Source organism: Pleurodeles waltl, chromosome 3_1 (genome assembly GCF_031143425.1).
Source record: "Pleurodeles waltl isolate 20211129_DDA chromosome 3_1, aPleWal1.hap1.20221129, whole genome shotgun sequence".
Taxonomy (NCBI): domain Eukaryota; kingdom Metazoa; phylum Chordata; class Amphibia; order Caudata; family Salamandridae; genus Pleurodeles; species Pleurodeles waltl.
Window position 1 is genome coordinate 596,030,376 of NC_090440.1, and position 16,555 is coordinate 596,046,930.

Genomic DNA, 16,555 nt, shown 5'->3' on the forward strand with positions numbered 1-16,555 from the left:
CCGGAGGACAACTCAGGAGGTCGTGCACTGCAGGTTAGAGTGCCGGGGACCCAGGCTTGGCTGTGCACAAAGCAAATCCTGGAAGAGTGCACAGGAGCCGGAGCAGCTGCAAAACACGCGGTTCCCAGCAATGCAGTCTAGCGTGGGGAGGCAAGGACTTACCTCCACCAAACTTGGACTGAAGAGTCACTGGACTGTGGGAGTCACTTGGACAGAGTTGCTGAGTTCAAGGGACCTCGCTCGTTGTGCTGAGAGGAGACCCAGAGGACCGGTGATGAAGTTCTTTGGTGCCTGCGGTTGCAGGGGGAAGATTCTGTCGACCCACGGGAGATTTCTTCGGAGCTTCTAGTGCAGAGAGGAGGCAGACTACCCCCACAGCATGCACCACCAGGAAAACAGTCAAGAAGGCGGCAGGATCAGCGTTACAAGGTCGCAGTAGTCGTCTTTGCTACTTTGTTGCAGTTTTGCAGGCTTCCAGCGCGGTCAGCAGTCGATTCCTTGGCAGAAGGTGAAGAGAGAGATGCAGAGGAACTCTGATGAGCTCTTGCATTCGTTATCTAAAGAATTCCCCAAAGCAGAGACCCTAAATAGCCAGAAAGGGAGGTTTGGCTACCTAGGAGAGAGGATAGGCTAGCAACACCTGAAGGAGCCTATCAGAAGGAGTCTCTGACGTCACCTGCTGGCACTGGCCACTCAGAGCAGTCCAGTGTGCCAGCAGCACCTCTGTTTCCAAGATGGCAGAGGTCTGGAGCACACTGGAGGAGCTCTGGGCACCTCCCAGGGGAGGTGCAGGTCAGGGGAATGGTCACTCCCCTTTCCTTTGTCCAGTTTCGCGCCAGAGCAGGGCTGGGGGATCCCTGAACCGGTGTAGACTGGCTTATGCAGAGATGGGCACCATCTGTGCCCATCAAAGCATTTCCAAAGGCTGGGGGAGGCTACTCCTCCCCAGCCCTGACACCTTTTTCCAAAGGGAGAGGGTGTAACACCCTCTCTCTGAGGAAGTCCTTTGTTCTGCCTTCCTGGGCCAAGCCTGGCTGGACCCCAGGAGGGCAGAAACCTGTCTGAGGGGTTGGCAGCAGCAGCAGCTGCAGTGAAACCCCGGGAAAGGTAGTTTGGCAGTACCCGGGTCTGTGCAAGAGACTCGGGGGATCATGGAATTTTCTGATGGATACAACTACCTGTGGATTCCTCACCTAATGAATACTCCCATGGCGCCAGCATTCGACGGAAATCTTCTTACTAGTCTCTGCACGTCGACGAGGACGTCACTCTTGCCCACGCGACGCCGTCTGACGTCATACAGGCAATAAGAGGTCCTTGCCGACGTGCCGATGACAGTTCCCTTTTTTCCGTGCATTCGAAACGGTTATCTTCGAGGGAGCTACTGTTACCTTCGTGGTTACAGTGTATTGTCTGCTGCGTAGTCTTCTCTGCGGTAATAATGTCTCAGAGGAAGTCGGGTTTCAAGCCCTGTCGAGAGTGTGGGGGCAAGATGTCAGTTACAGATCCTCACTCCGACTGTCTATGGTGTTTGAGCTCCGACCACGACGTCTCGACTTGCGATTCATGTCAACACATGAATCCGAAGGCCCTCAAAGAGCGTGAGGCCAAGTTATTCATGGCAAAGTCAAAGAAGAAGGAGAAACATCATAAGAAGTCTTCTTCGCCAAGGTCTCACCGGCGTCATCGAGACTCCCGGCGCCGTAGAGACTCACGACGTCATTCCAGCAAGGAGTCTCGTTCGAGGTCACCTTCGGCTCGGCGTCGGAAGACTTGGGAGGTCAGCCCCACGGTCACGCCGCATCCTTCGACGCCGTTGCCCTCTCCGGCGTCACCGACTTCGTCTGGTCAGGCGTCGGTGATTGAGGTGGTGCAGCCTCTTGTGTTTTCTCCGGCGTCGCAGACGTCGAGGCCGGCGTCGGGGTCGCCCTCGATCCAGGCACCCCAGTATCCGGCTTTTCCCACTCCTGGAGCCGATAGTACCGCGTTTCTTAATGCGATGTATACCATCTTTCAGCAGATGGCTCCAGGAGTTGCTCCGGCTGGTCCTTCGGGGCCCTTGGCCTTTTCGTTGGGTGATCCTGCGCCTCTTCGGCCGGCACCCTTTATGCCCTTTCTCCCTTTTGGGAATGTGGGCTCGGCGCCGGTGCCGGCGTCGGTGGCCGCTCCGGTGGCTTCGGATGTTTCGGCCCCGGAGGTTGCCCTTCCGTCGAAGTCAGGATTTTGCCCTGTGACTCCGGTTGGTCCATCGGCTCCAAGACCTCGTCCTCTGGCTCCTGCCTCGGCGCCGAAGCTGCCTGTGGCGCCGGACGCGGCGTCAGATGCTTCTGGAGATCGGCGCCGTTCTTCGACGTCGGCGGAGGCCATGTCGACTCCGCGTATCGAGGAGAGACTTCATTCGAGGAGGCGTGCTCTCCGTCTTTTAGAAGAGCAGGAGTACCAGCGAGTCCTAGAGGAGGGAGAGATTGAGGACTCTGGAGACGGACTGCATGGTCTGGATACAGCCAGTGGGCTGGACACTTCCCCTGAGTGGGACCTTTCATCTCCAGGGGAATATACGGAGGAGGCTGCTTCCTTTCATGCTGTGGTGAGGAAGGCAGCGAGCTTTTTGGACCTGCCTTTGCCGGTAGCAGAGGCGAAGCAGAATTTGCTGACAGAGGTATTGCATCCGGCCTCTGCTGCAGCTGAGCCTCTCTTGCCATTTAATGAGGCTTTGCTGGATCCGGTGTTGGAGGTGTGGAAGAAGCCGGTGTCTTCCTCGGCCGTTCATAGGGCTGTGGCCAGGAGGTATCGAGCTGCACCATCTGACCCTGGCTTTCTCTCTAGACACCCTACGCCGGAGAGCTTGGTGGTGCAAGCCTCCTGTTCCTCAAAGTCAGCGCCTGGTTCCTTCCCGACGGTGCCTGGAGACAGAGACTCCAAGAAACTGGATGCGCAGTCCAAGAAAATATTTTCGTCATGCAGTTTGGCGTTGAAGGCCACCAACGCAACGTGCATTCTGGGGAGGTACATCCATGCTCTGATGGATGATATTTCGTCTTCATTTACGGAGCTCCCCCAGGGTCTCTTGGATGTGGTCTCGGACGCCCAGGCTGCCGCGACCCAGATTATCCAGTCTGGGCTGGACACGAACGACTCGGTGGCCAGGGCGATGGGCACGGCTGTGGTGGCAAGAAGACAGGCCTGGCTCCGAAACTCAGGGTTCTCTGCGGATGTGCAGTCGACCCTGCTGGACCTCCCGTTTGATGGGGACAGACTGTTTGGAGCCAAGGCAGATTCGGCCTTGGAACGATTTAAGGAGAGCAGGGCCACAGCCAAATCGTTAGGACTGCAAGCTCCTTCTTCCTCTGCCTCTTCTAGATTTTTCAGGAGGTTTCGGGGATTTGGGCGTGGCTCTTATTCCTCTTCCTTTCGTGGGAGGTTCCAGCAACCCGCCTCTTCCCTCCCCTATAGGTCATTTAGAGGGAGGGGGAGGGGTGGGGTCCGTACCAGAGGAGCCTCTCAACAGCACTCTGCCTCTTCCTCGTCCTCTGGAGGGGTGCAGCAGGGGAAGCAGCCTTAGGCTTCCACCGTTTCCCACTCACTCCTCTCCTGTAGGGGGAAGATTACAGCATTTTCTCCACAAGTGGAAGTCTATCACAACGGACACTTGGGTTCTTGGCATTGTGGGAAAAGGCTACGCCCTTCCCTTTCGGGAGTTCCCGCCCCTCATCCCGCCCCGCCCATCTTATTGTTCAGAAGAACACCTCCTGTTGCTAGAACAGGAGGTTCAAGTCCTCCTTTCAAAGGGCGCGGTAGAGTTGGTCCCGGAGCAGGAAAAGGGTCGAGGTTGTTACTCAAGATACTTCCTGATTCCCAAAAAGGATGGTCAGTTGAGACCAATCCTGGATCTGAGGATCTTGAATTGGTTCCTCAAACAGGAAAAGTTCAAGATGCTGACCCTAGCACAGGTGCTTTTGGCGTTGAACAAGGAAGATTGGATGGTGTCTGTCGACTTGCAGGATGCTTACTTTCATATCCCGATACTCAAGTCGCACAGGAAGTATCTCCGGTTTGTGGTAGGTGTGAGAAGGTAGCCTCTTTCTAGCCTTGTTACCCCCACTTTTGGCCTGTTTGTGAGTGTATGTCAGGGTGTTTGTCACTGTTTTCACTGTCTCACTGGGATCCTGATAGCCAGGCCTCAGTGCTCATAATGAAAACACCATGTTTTCAGTATGGTTGTTATGTGTCACTGGGATCCTGCTAGTCAGGACCCCAGTGCTCATAGGTTTGTGGCCTATATGTATGTGTCACTAGGACCCTGTCACACAGGGCCCCAGTGCTCATAGGTGTGCATGTATATGTTCCCTGTGTGGTGCCTAACTGTCTCACTGAGGCTCTGCTAACCAGAACCTCAGTGGTTATGCTCTCTCATTACTTTCAAATTGTCACTAACAGGCTAGTGACCAATTTTACCAATTTACATTGGCTTACTGGAACACCCTTATAATTCCCTAGTATATGGTACTGAGGTACCCAGGGTATTGGGGTTCCAGGAGATCCCTATGGGCTGCAGCATTTCTTTTGCCACCCATAGGGAGCTCTGACAATTTTTACACAGGCCTGCCACTGCAGCCTGAGTGAAATAACGTCCACGTTATTTCACAGCCATTTTCACTGCACTTAAGTAACTTATAAGTCACCTATATGTCTAACCTTTACCTGGTAAAGGTTAGGTGCAAAGTTACTTAGTGTGAGGGCACCCTGGCACTAGCCAAGGTGCCCCCACATTGTTCAGAGCCAATTCACTGAACTTTGTGAGTGCGGGGACACCATTACACGCGTGCACTACATATAGGTCACTACCTATATGTAGCTTCACCATGGTAACTCCGAATATGGCCATGTAACATGTCTATGATCATGGAATTGCCCCCTCTATGCCATCCTGGCATTGTTGGTACAATTCCATGATCCCAGTGGTCTGTAGCACAGACCCTGGTACTGCCAGACTGCCCTTCCTGGGGTTTCACTGCAGCTGCTGCTGCTGCCAACCCCTCAGACAGGCAGCTGCCCTCCTGGGGTCCAGCCAGGCCTGGCCCAGGATGGCCGAACAAAGAACTTCCTCTGAGAGAGGGTGTGACACCCTCTCCCTTTGGAAAATGGTGTGAAGGCAGGGGAGGAGTAGCCTCCCCCAGCCTCTGGAAATGCTTTGTTGGGCACAGATGTGCCCAATTCTGCATAAGCCAGTCTACACCGGTTCAGGGACCCCTTAGCCCCTGCTCTGGCGCGAAACTGGACAAAGGAAAGGGGAGTGACCACTCCCCTGACCTGCACCTCCCCTGGGAGGTGTCCAGAGCTCCTTCAGTGTGCTCCAGACCTCTGCCATCTTGGAAACAGAGGTGCTGCTGGCACACTGGACTGCTCTGAGTGGCCAGTGCCACCAGGTGACGTCAGAGACTCCTGCTGATAGGCTCCTTCAGGTGTTAGTAGCCTTTCCTCTCTCCTAGGTAGCCAAACCCTCTTTTCTGGCTATTTAGGGTCTCTGTCTCTGGGGAAACTTTAGATAACGAATGCATGAGCTCAGCCGAGTTCCTCTGCATCTCCCTCTTCACCTTCTGATAAGGAAACGACCGCTGACCGCGCTGGAAGCCTGCAAACCTGCAACATAGTAGCAAAGACGACTACTGCAACTCTGTAACGCTGATCCTGCCGCCTTCTCGACTGTTTTCCTGCTTGTGCATGCTGTGGGGGTAGTCTGCCTCCTCTCTGCACCAGAAGCTCCGAAGAAATCTCCCGTGGGTCGACGGAATCTTCCCCCTGCTACCGCAGGCACCAAAAAGCTGCATTACCGGTCCCTTGGGTCTCCTCTCAGCACGACGAGCGAGGTCCCTCGAATCCAGCGACACCGTCCAAGTGACCCCCACAGTCCAGTGACTCTTCAGCCCAAGTTTGGTGGAGGTAAGTCCTTGCCTCACCTCGCTGGGCTGCATTGCTGGGAACCGCAACTTTGCAAGCTACTCCGGCCCCTGTGCACTTCCGGCGGAAATCCTTCGTGCACAGCCAAGCCTGGGTCCACGGCACTCTAACCTGCATTGCACGACTTTCTAAGTTGGTCTCCGGCGACGTGGGACTCCTTTGTGCAACTTCGGCGAGCACCGTTTCACGCATCATCGTAGTGCCTGTTTCTGGCACTTCTCCGGATGCTACCTGCTTCAGTGAGGGCTCTTTGTCTTGCTCGACGTCCCCTCTCTGTGCAGGTCCAATTTGCGACCTCCTGGTCCCTCCTGGGCCCCAGCAGCGTCCAAAAACGCTAAACGCACGATTTGCGTGTAGCAAGGCTTGTTGGCGTCCATCCGGCGGGAAAACACTTCTGCACGACTCTCCAAGGCGTGGGGGATCCATCCTCCAAAGGGAAAGTCTCTAGCCCTTGTCGTTCTTGCAGTATTCACAGTTCTTCAGCCTAGTAAGAGCTTCTTTGCACCAACCGCTGGCATTTCTTGGGCATCTGCCCATCTCCGAGTTGCTTGTGACTTTTGGACTTGGTCCCCTTGTTCCACAGGTACCCTCAGTCAGGAATCCATCGTTGTTGCATTGCTGATTTGTGTTTTCCTTGCATTTTTCCTCTAACACGACTATTTTGTCCTTAGGGGAACTTTGGTGCACTTTGCACTCACTTTTCAGGGTCTTGGGGAGGGTTATTTTTCTAACTCTCACTATTTTCTAATAGTCCCAGCGACCCTCTACAAGGTCACATAGGTTTGGGGTCCATTCGTGGTTCACATTCCACTTTTGGAGTATATGGTTTGTGTTGCCCCTATCCCTATGTTTCCCCATTGCATCCTATTGTAACTATACATTGTTTGCACTGTTTTCTAAGACTATACTGCATATTTTTGCTATTGTGTATATATATCTTGTGTATATTTCCTATCCTCTCACTGAGGGTACACTCTAAGATACTTTGGCATATTGTCATAAAAATAAAGTACCTTTATTTTTAGTATAACTGTGTATTGTGTTTTCTTATGATATTGTGCATATGACACTAAGTGGTACTGTAGTAGCTTCACACGTCTCCTAGTTCAGCCTAAGCTGCTCTGCTAAGCTACCATTATCTATCAGCCTAAGCTGCTAGACACCCTATACACTAATAAGGGATAACTGGGCCTGGTGCAAGGTGCAAGTACCCCTTGGTACTCACTACAAGCCAGTCCAGCCTCCTACATTGGTTGTGCAGTGGTGGGATAAGTGCTTGAGACTACTTACCACTCTTGTCATTGTACTTTTCATAAGAGAAAAATATACAAAACAAGGTCAGTGTATATACACATAGCCAAAAAGTTTTGCATTTCCTCTTTTCACTCTTTTCTAAGTGCTGAAAAGTACTTCTAAAACTTTCAAAAAGTTCTTAAAAGTTTAAAAAGTTTTTTTCTGTCTTTCCAAAAAGTTCTGAAAACTTTTTTCTCTTTTTCTATCACTTTAACTCTCTCTAAAAAATGTCTGGCACAGGAAAAAATGTTGAACTGTCCAAACTTGCATATGATCACCTTAGCTGGAAAGGAGCAAGGAGTCTCTGCATAGAGAGAGGTTTGAGTGTAGGGAAGAATCCTTCCTTAGAACTGTTAATTAATATGCTTAGAGTACAGGATAAGGCCATAAGTGCCCAATCTGGTGAAAAAGTAGCTAATGGTTCTCAATCTGATCCAGGGACTCCCCCAGGAAAAGGTTCAGGAAAGAAACTTCTCAGCCTGCCCATTACTAGACAGTCTAGCATAGTTGGTACAGAGGTTGAATCACACCATACTGATGGTGTGCTCTCACATTATACTGGTAGCCAAGCTGTTAGGGTGCCCTCTGTAAGGGACAGGTCTCCTTCTGTTCATTCCCATCATACCTCTGTATCTAGAAATGTCCCTCCCACCCACCCTGATGACAGATTGTTAGAAAGGGAGCTCAATAGATTGAGAGTGGAACAAACCAGACTGAAGCTCAAGAAGCAACAGCTGGATTTGGATAGACAGTCTTTAGAATTAGAGAAGGAAAGACAGAAGTTGGGTTTAGATACCCATGGTGGCAGCAGCAGTATTCCCCATAGTCATCCTGCAAAAGAGCATGATTCCAGGAATCTGCACAAGATAGTTCCCCCTTATAAGGAGGGGGATGACATTAACAAGTGGTTTGCTGCACTTGAGAGGGCCTGTGCTGTACAGGATGTCCCTCAAAAGCAGTGGGCTGCTATCCTATGGCTATCATTTAGTGGAAAAGGTAGGGATAGGCTCCTTACTGTGAAAGAAAATGATGCCAATAATTTTACAGTTCTTAAGAATGCACTCCTGGATGGTTATGGCTTAACCACTGAACAGTACAGGATAAAGTTCAGAGAGACCAAAAAGGAGTCTTCACAAGACTGGGTTGATTTTATTGACCATTCAGTGAAGGCCTTGGAGGGGTGGTTACATGGCAGTAAAGTTACTGATTATGAAAGCCTGTATAACACAATCCTGAGAGAGCATATACTTAATAATTGTGTGTCTGATTTGTTGCACCAGTACCTGGTAGACTCTGATCTGACCTCTCCCCAAGAATTGGGAAAGAAGGCAGACAAATGGGTCAGAACAAGGGTGAACAGAAAAGTTCATACAGGGGGTGACAAAGATGGCAATAAGAAGAAAGATGGTGAAAAATCTCAAGATAAGCATGGGGATAAGGGTAAAACCAAAGATCCCACTTCAAATCTTAAACACTCTTCAGAGGGTGGGGATAAAACTAATTCTTCCTCTTCTTCTCAACCTGCACACATTAAAAAGCCTTGGTGCTTTGTGTGTAAAAACAGAGGCCATAGGCCAGGGGATAAGTCCTGTCCAGGTAAACCCCCTGAGCCTACCACCACTAATACATCAAGCTCTAGTGCCCCTAGCAGTAGTGGTACTAGTGGTGGGACTGCTGGCAACAGTCAAGCAAAGGGTGTAGTTGGGTTCACTTATGGGTCCATAGTGGAAACTGATGTAATCAGTCCCAAGACAGTTTCTGTCACACCTAGTGGCATTGGCCTTGCCACACTGGCTGCTTGTCCCCTTACAATGGATAAGTACAGGCAGACAGTTTCAATAAATGGTGTTGAGGCCTTGGCCTACAGGGACACAGGTGCCAGTTTCACTCTGGTGACTGAAAACCTAGTGCCTCCTGAACAACACATCATTGGACAACAGTATAAGATTATTGATGTCCATAACTCCACTAAGTTTCTTCCCTTAGCTATAATTCAGTTTAGTTGGGGTGGAGTTACTGGCCCTAAGCAGGTGGTGGTATCACCTAGCTTACCTGTAGACTGTCTCTTAGGTAATGACCTAGAGGCCTCAGGTTGGGCTGATGTAGAGTTTTATGCCCATGCAGCCATGCTGGGCATCCCTGAGGAATTGTTCCCTCTCATTTCAAGTGAAATGAAAAAGCAAAGGAGAGAAGGCCTGAAAACTCAGGATCCCTCTCCATCAACAGGTAAAAAGGGTATCACAGTATCCCCTAACCACCCTACCATTCAGGATACTATTCCTGTGGTGGGAGAAACCTCTCCTGGGGTGGCACCTGTTCCAAGGGAATCATCAGCTGGCAAAGCTGGACTCCCTGAGGTGGAAGTACCTCTCTGTGGGATAACTAACATTGGTGAGAAAAACAGCACCATTTTAGATAACATGGAGCATCCCTCCAACCCTCCCAGAGAAACTTTAGTGCAGAAACCCTGCACTACCTCACAACACTTAGGACAGCATCCCTGCCCTAGTGTGGAGCTCATAGGACAGCATCCCTGCCCTGCTCCAACTCAAGAGAAACAGCATCCCTGTTCTCTCTTCCAGCCAGATGGACAAAGTTTTTGCCCAGCTATGGCTTTTCTGAGACAGCATCCCTGTCTGGCATTTCCATCATTACAAATAGGTTCAGTGGATAATTCCCACTGCTCTAAACTAAAACTTACTGATAGAAACTCTGAAAATACATCTTCACATTGTTGCTTAGCTAAAAAACTTCAAACAGGGTGGTTTACATCCCCACAGGGAAGTAACCATATAGTGGATGATAAAGGGAGTAACCAGTCTATTGCAGAGCTACTCTCTACTTATCACCACTTAGACAATAAAGTCTCAACTGGCCAAGGTTAGCCTTATTGTCCTTCGTTTGGGGGGGCGTTGTGTGAGAAGGTAGCCTCTTTCTAGCCTTGTTACCCCCACTTTTGGCCTGTTTGTGAGTGTATGTCAGGGTGTTTGTCACTGTTTTCACTGTCTCACTGGGATCCTGATAGCCAGGCCTCAGTGCTCATAATGAAAACACCATGTTTTCAGTATGGTTGTTATGTGTCACTGGGATCCTGCTAGTCAGGACCCCAGTGCTCATAGGTTTGTGGCCTATATGTATGTGTCACTAGGACCCTGTCACACAGGGCCCCAGTGCTCATAGGTGTGCATGTATATGTTCCCTGTGTGGTGCCTAACTGTCTCACTGAGGCTCTGCTAACCAGAACCTCAGTGGTTATGCTCTCTCATTACTTTCAAATTGTCACTAACAGGCTAGTGACCAATTTTACCAATTTACATTGGCTTACTGGAACACCCTTATAATTCCCTAGTATATGGTACTGAGGTACCCAGGGTATTGGGGTTCCAGGAGATCCCTATGGGCTGCAGCATTTCTTTTGCCACCCATAGGGAGCTCTGACAATTTTTACACAGGCCTGCCACTGCAGCCTGAGTGAAATAACGTCCACGTTATTTCACAGCCATTTTCACTGCACTTAAGTAACTTATAAGTCACCTATATGTCTAACCTTTACCTGGTAAAGGTTAGGTGCAAAGTTACTTAGTGTGAGGGCACCCTGGCACTAGCCAAGGTGCCCCCACATTGTTCAGAGCCAATTCACTGAACTTTGTGAGTGCGGGGACACCATTACACGCGTGCACTACATATAGGTCACTACCTATATGTAGCTTCACCATGGTAACTCCGAATATGGCCATGTAACATGTCTATGATCATGGAATTGCCCCCTCTATGCCATCCTGGCATTGTTGGTACAATTCCATGATCCCAGTGGTCTGTAGCACAGACCCTGGTACTGCCAGACTGCCCTTCCTGGGGTTTCACTGCAGCTGCTGCTGCTGCCAACCCCTCAGACAGGCAGCTGCCCTCCTGGGGTCCAGCCAGGCCTGGCCCAGGATGGCAGAACAAAGAACTTCCTCTGAGAGAGGGTGTGACACCCTCTCCCTTTGGAAAATGGTGTGAAGGCAGGGGAGGAGTAGCCTCCCCCAGCCTCTGGAAATGCTTTGTTGGGCACAGATGTGCCCAATTCTGCATAAGCCAGTCTACACCGGTTCAGGGACCCCTTAGCCCCTGCTCTGGCGCGAAACTGGACAAAGGAAAGGGGAGTGACCACTCCCCTGACCTGCACCTCCCCTGGGAGGTGTCCAGAGCTCCTTCAGTGTGCTCCAGACCTCTGCCATCTTGGAAACAGAGGTGCTGCTGGCACACTGGACTGCTCTGAGTGGCCAGTGCCACCAGGTGACGTCAGAGACTCCTGCTGATAGGCTCCTTCAGGTGTTAGTAGCCTTTCCTCTCTCCTAGGTAGCCAAACCCTCTTTTCTGGCTATTTAGGGTCTCTGTCTCTGGGGAAACTTTAGATAACGAATGCATGAGCTCAGCCGAGTTCCTCTGCATCTCCCTCTTCACCTTCTGATAAGGAAACGACCGCTGACCGCGCTGGAAGCCTGCAAACCTGCAACATAGTAGCAAAGACGACTACTGCAACTCTGTAACGCTGATCCTGCCGCCTTCTCGACTGTTTTCCTGCTTGTGCATGCTGTGGGGGTAGTCTGCCTCCTCTCTGCACCAGAAGCTCCGAAGAAATCTCCCGTGGGTCGACGGAATCTTCCCCCTGCTACCGCAGGCACCAAAAAGCTGCATTACCGGTCCCTTGGGTCTCCTCTCAGCACGACGAGCGAGGTCCCTCGAATCCAGCGACACCGTCCAAGTGACCCCCACAGTCCAGTGACTCTTCAGCCCAAGTTTGGTGGAGGTAAGTCCTTGCCTCACCTCGCTGGGCTGCATTGCTGGGAACCGCAACTTTGCAAGCTACTCCGGCCCCTGTGCACTTCCGGCGGAAATCCTTCGTGCACAGCCAAGCCTGGGTCCATGGCACTCTAACCTGCATTGCACGACTTTCTAAGTTGGTCTCCGGCGACGTGGGACTCCTTTGTGCAACTTCGGCGAGCACCGTTTCACGCATCATCGTAGTGCCTGTTTCTGGCACTTCTCCGGATGCTACCTGCTTCAGTGAGGGCTCTTTGTCTTGCTCGACGTCCCCTCTCTGTGCAGGTCCAATTTGCGACCTCCTGGTCCCTCCTGGGCCCCAGCAGCGTCCAAAAACGCTAAACGCACGATTTGCGTGTAGCAAGGCTTGTTGGCGTCCATCCGGCGGGAAAACACTTCTGCACGACTCTCCAAGGCGTGGTGGATCCATCCTCCAAAGGGAAAGACTCTAGCCCTTGTCGTTCTTGCAGTATTCACAGTTCTTCAGCCTAGTAAGAGCTTCTTTGCACCAACCGCTGGCATTTCTTGGGCATCTGCCCATCTCCGAGTTGCTTGTGACTTTTGGACTTGGTCCCCTTGTTCCACAGGTACCCTCAGTCAGGAATCCATCGTTGTTGCATTGCTGATTTGTGTTTTCCTTGCATTTTTCCTCTAACACGACTATTTTGTCCTTAGGGGAACTTTGGTGCACTTTGCACTCACTTTTCAGGGTCTTGGGGAGGGTTATTTTTCTAACTCTCACTATTTTCTAATAGTCCCAGCGACCCTCTACAAGGTCACATAGGTTTGGGGTCCATTCGTGGTTCACATTCCACTTTTGGAGTATATGGTTTGTGTTGCCCCTATCCCTATGTTTCCCCATTGCATCCTATTGTAACTATACATTGTTTGCACTGTTTTCTAAGACTATACTGCATATTTTTGCTATTGTGTATATATATCTTGTGTATATTTCCTATCCTCTCACTGAGGGTACACTCTAAGATACTTTGGCATATTGTCATAAAAATAAAGTACCTTTATTTTTAGTATAACTGTGTATTGTGTTTTCTTATGATATTGTGCATATGACACTAAGTGGTACTGTAGTAGCTTCACACGTCTCCTAGTTCAGCCTAAGCTGCTCTGCTAAGCTACCATTATCTATCAGCCTAAGCTGCTAGACACCCTATACACTAATAAGGGATAACTGGGCCTGGTGCAAGGTGCAAGTACCCCTTGGTACTCACTACAAGCCAGTCCAGCCTCCTACAGTAGGGTCGCAGCACTATCAGTTTGCGGTCCTCCCGTTTGGTCTTACTTCAGCACCTCGAGTCTTCACAAAGGTGATGTCAGTGGTTGCGGCGGAGCTCAGAAGGAAGGGGATAGCAGTATTCCCTTACTTGGACGACTGGTTGATCAAAGCCAAGTCCCCGGAGCTTGTGTTGCATCATCTGCAGTCAACAACCCAGTTGTTGTTCGACCTGGGCTTTTCGGTGAACGTGCCCAAATCTCACCTGGAGCCCTCTCAGCGCCTCCTGTTCATAGGGGCAGTACTGGATACAACATTGAGTCGAGCCTTTCCTCCGCCTCAGCGGATTCAAGATATTCAGGAATTGGTTCCAATGTTTCGAAATGGAGCGGTAGTTCCAGTCCTCAAGGTCCTTCGTCTGCTCGGTCTATTCGCCTCCTGCATTCTGTTGGTCACGCATGCTCGCTGGCACATGAGGGCTCTTCAGTGGTGCCTCCGAAGGCAGTGGTCTCAACACAAGGGAGATTTAGAAGGTACTGTCAAGATCTCCAGAGATGCTGCTGTGGAATTGAAGTGGTGGATTGCGGGCAACAATCTTTCACAGGGAAAGCCGTTCGCGCAGTCGCCACCAGTGGCCACGGTAATAACGGATGCTTCCACCCTAGGATGGGGAGCTCATCTGGGGGATCTGGAGATCAAAGGGCTTTGGTCTCCAGAGGAACAGGTGTTTCATATCAATCTGTTGGAGTTACGGGCTGTACGTCTGGCTCTCAAGGCCTTCCTCCCATCCCTTCGTGGTCAGTCGGTACAGGTCCTGACGGACAATACTACCACGATGTGGTACATAAACAAACAGGGAGGAGTAGGGTCGTACCTTCTCTGCAGAGAAGCTCTTCGGCTATGGTCCTGGGCAAAGGACCATCAGATTTGCTTGGTGGCAAATCATCTGGCCGGGGTCTTGAATGTACGTGCGGACAGTCTCAGTCGCCAATTCTCGGCAGACCACGAGTGGCGTCTCCATCCAGATCAAGTCTGTTTAATTTTCCAGATGTGGGGGTTTCCTCGGATAGATCTGTTTGCCACTCGGGAGAACGCGCATTGCCCGTTATTCTGCAGCCTCCAGTATCCGATGTAGGGAGCGTTGGGGGACGCGTTTCAGATAACCTGGTGCGACCAGTTGCTTTACGCGTTTCCCCCCATACCCTTGATTCCTCGAGTGTTGAGGAAAATTCGCCAAGACCGGGCCCAAGTCATCTTAATAGCTCCGGATTGGCCAAGGAGGGTATGGTACTCCGACCTTCTCCAACTCTCACTGTGCCCTCCGCTCCGTCTCCCTCTCAGGGCAGACCTCCTCTCGCAGTCGCAGGGGCAGGTTTTACACCCCAACCTCCAGAGTCTGCACCTACATGCTTGGAGATTGAACGGGGCAACCTGAGTTCCTTCTCTCTCCCGCCTGATGTAGTGGATGTTATCTTAGCGGCCAGGCGACACTCCACTAAATCTATCTACGATAATAGGTGCTCTAAATTTGTTATGTGGTGTGGAGAGAGACAGATTGATCCCTTACGTGCTCATCTGTCACATGTTTTGTCTTTTGCACTGTCTCTAGCGCAGAAAGGTTGTGCAGTGGCTACCATTAAGGGTTATTTGTCGGCCTTGTCAGCCTTCATTTGTCTTCCAGACCAACCGTCTTTATTTAAATCCCCTATTGTTCTCAGATTCTTGAAAGGTCTTTTGAATCAATATCCTCCAAAACCATTCGTTATGCCTCAATGGGATTTGTCCTTGGTCCTGACTTTCCTTATGGGGTCCCCTTTTGAGCCTATGCATTCTTGCCCTTTAAGGTATTTGGTTATTAAAACAGTATTCCTGGTAGCTATAACATCTGCAAGGAGAGTGAGTGAGTTGCAGGCCTTATCGGTTAAACCCCCTTATATAACGTTTTATGGGGATAAGGTGGTGTTGAGGACCAAGGCTGCTTTCCTTCCGAAGGTTGTTTCACCCTTCCATTTGGCTCAGACAATCACTTTGTCCACGTTTTATCCTCCGCCTCATCCTTCAAAGGAGGAAGAAAGACTACATCGCCTGGACCCAAAAAGGGCGTTGAGCTTCTATATCGACAGAATGAAGGATATCAGGCTGGAGGATCAGCTGTTTGTCGGATACGTGGGCAAGAGGAGAGGAAAGGCAGTCCACAAGAGAACACTCTCCAGGTGGGTTGTTCTTTGCATTAAAATCTGTTACTCTTTGGCAAAGAAGGATCCGCCTGAGGGCATTAGAGCTCATTCCACCAGAGCTAAGTCGGCCTCTTCGGCCTTGGCCAGGGGTGTTCCTGTGGTCGAGATCTGCAAGGCCGCAACTTGGTCGTCCCTTCACACTTTTGTGAAACATTACTGTTTGGACTCTGAGGTCAGAAGGGACGGTCATTTTGCACGGTCAGTGCTGCAGGATTTCTTGGTTTGACCATTTAGGCACCCACTGCCGGGCGTGGTACTGCTTTGGGACTCTATTCATTAGGTGAGGAATCCACAGGTAGTTGTATCCATCAGAAGAACGAGTTACTTACCTTCGGTAACGACTTTTCTGGTGGATACATTAGCTACCTGTGGATTCCTCACGGTCCCACCCGCCTCCCCGTTGCCTTTTTGGTCTCTCCAAGCAATCCTTGAGTGTGCTCCTTTTGGGTCTTCAAAGTTGCAGTACATTTTGCATATATGATATTTGTATATATGTGTATATTTATATATAAATCTATATATATTGTGTATATACATGATTCGTATGTATAAATATATTTATTTGTTTAAAAAAAAAAAAAAAAAAAAGAAGGTTATATTAAATCTACAGCTATTTTATTGCAATGTTGTGTGATTTACAATATTAAGAGATGTTGCTTTGCTCTTTCATTACATTGGGTTATTATTATTCTCATGCACGTAAAAAATGTTGGTACTGTCATCGGCACGTCGGCAAGGACCTCTTATTGCCTGTATGACGTCAGACGGCGTCGCGTGGGCAAGAGTGACGTCCTCGTCGACGTGCAGAGACTAGTAAGAAGATTTCCATCGAATGCTGGCGCCATGGGAGTATTCATTAGGTGAGGAATCCACAGGTAGCTAATGTATCCACCAGAAAAGTCGTTACCGAAGGTAAGTAACTCGTTCGTCTTCCCAATGCCAGAATGGCAACGGGGTGACAATTCCATGATCTTAGACATGTTACTTGGCCATGTTCGGAGTTACCATTGTGACGCTATACATATGTCGT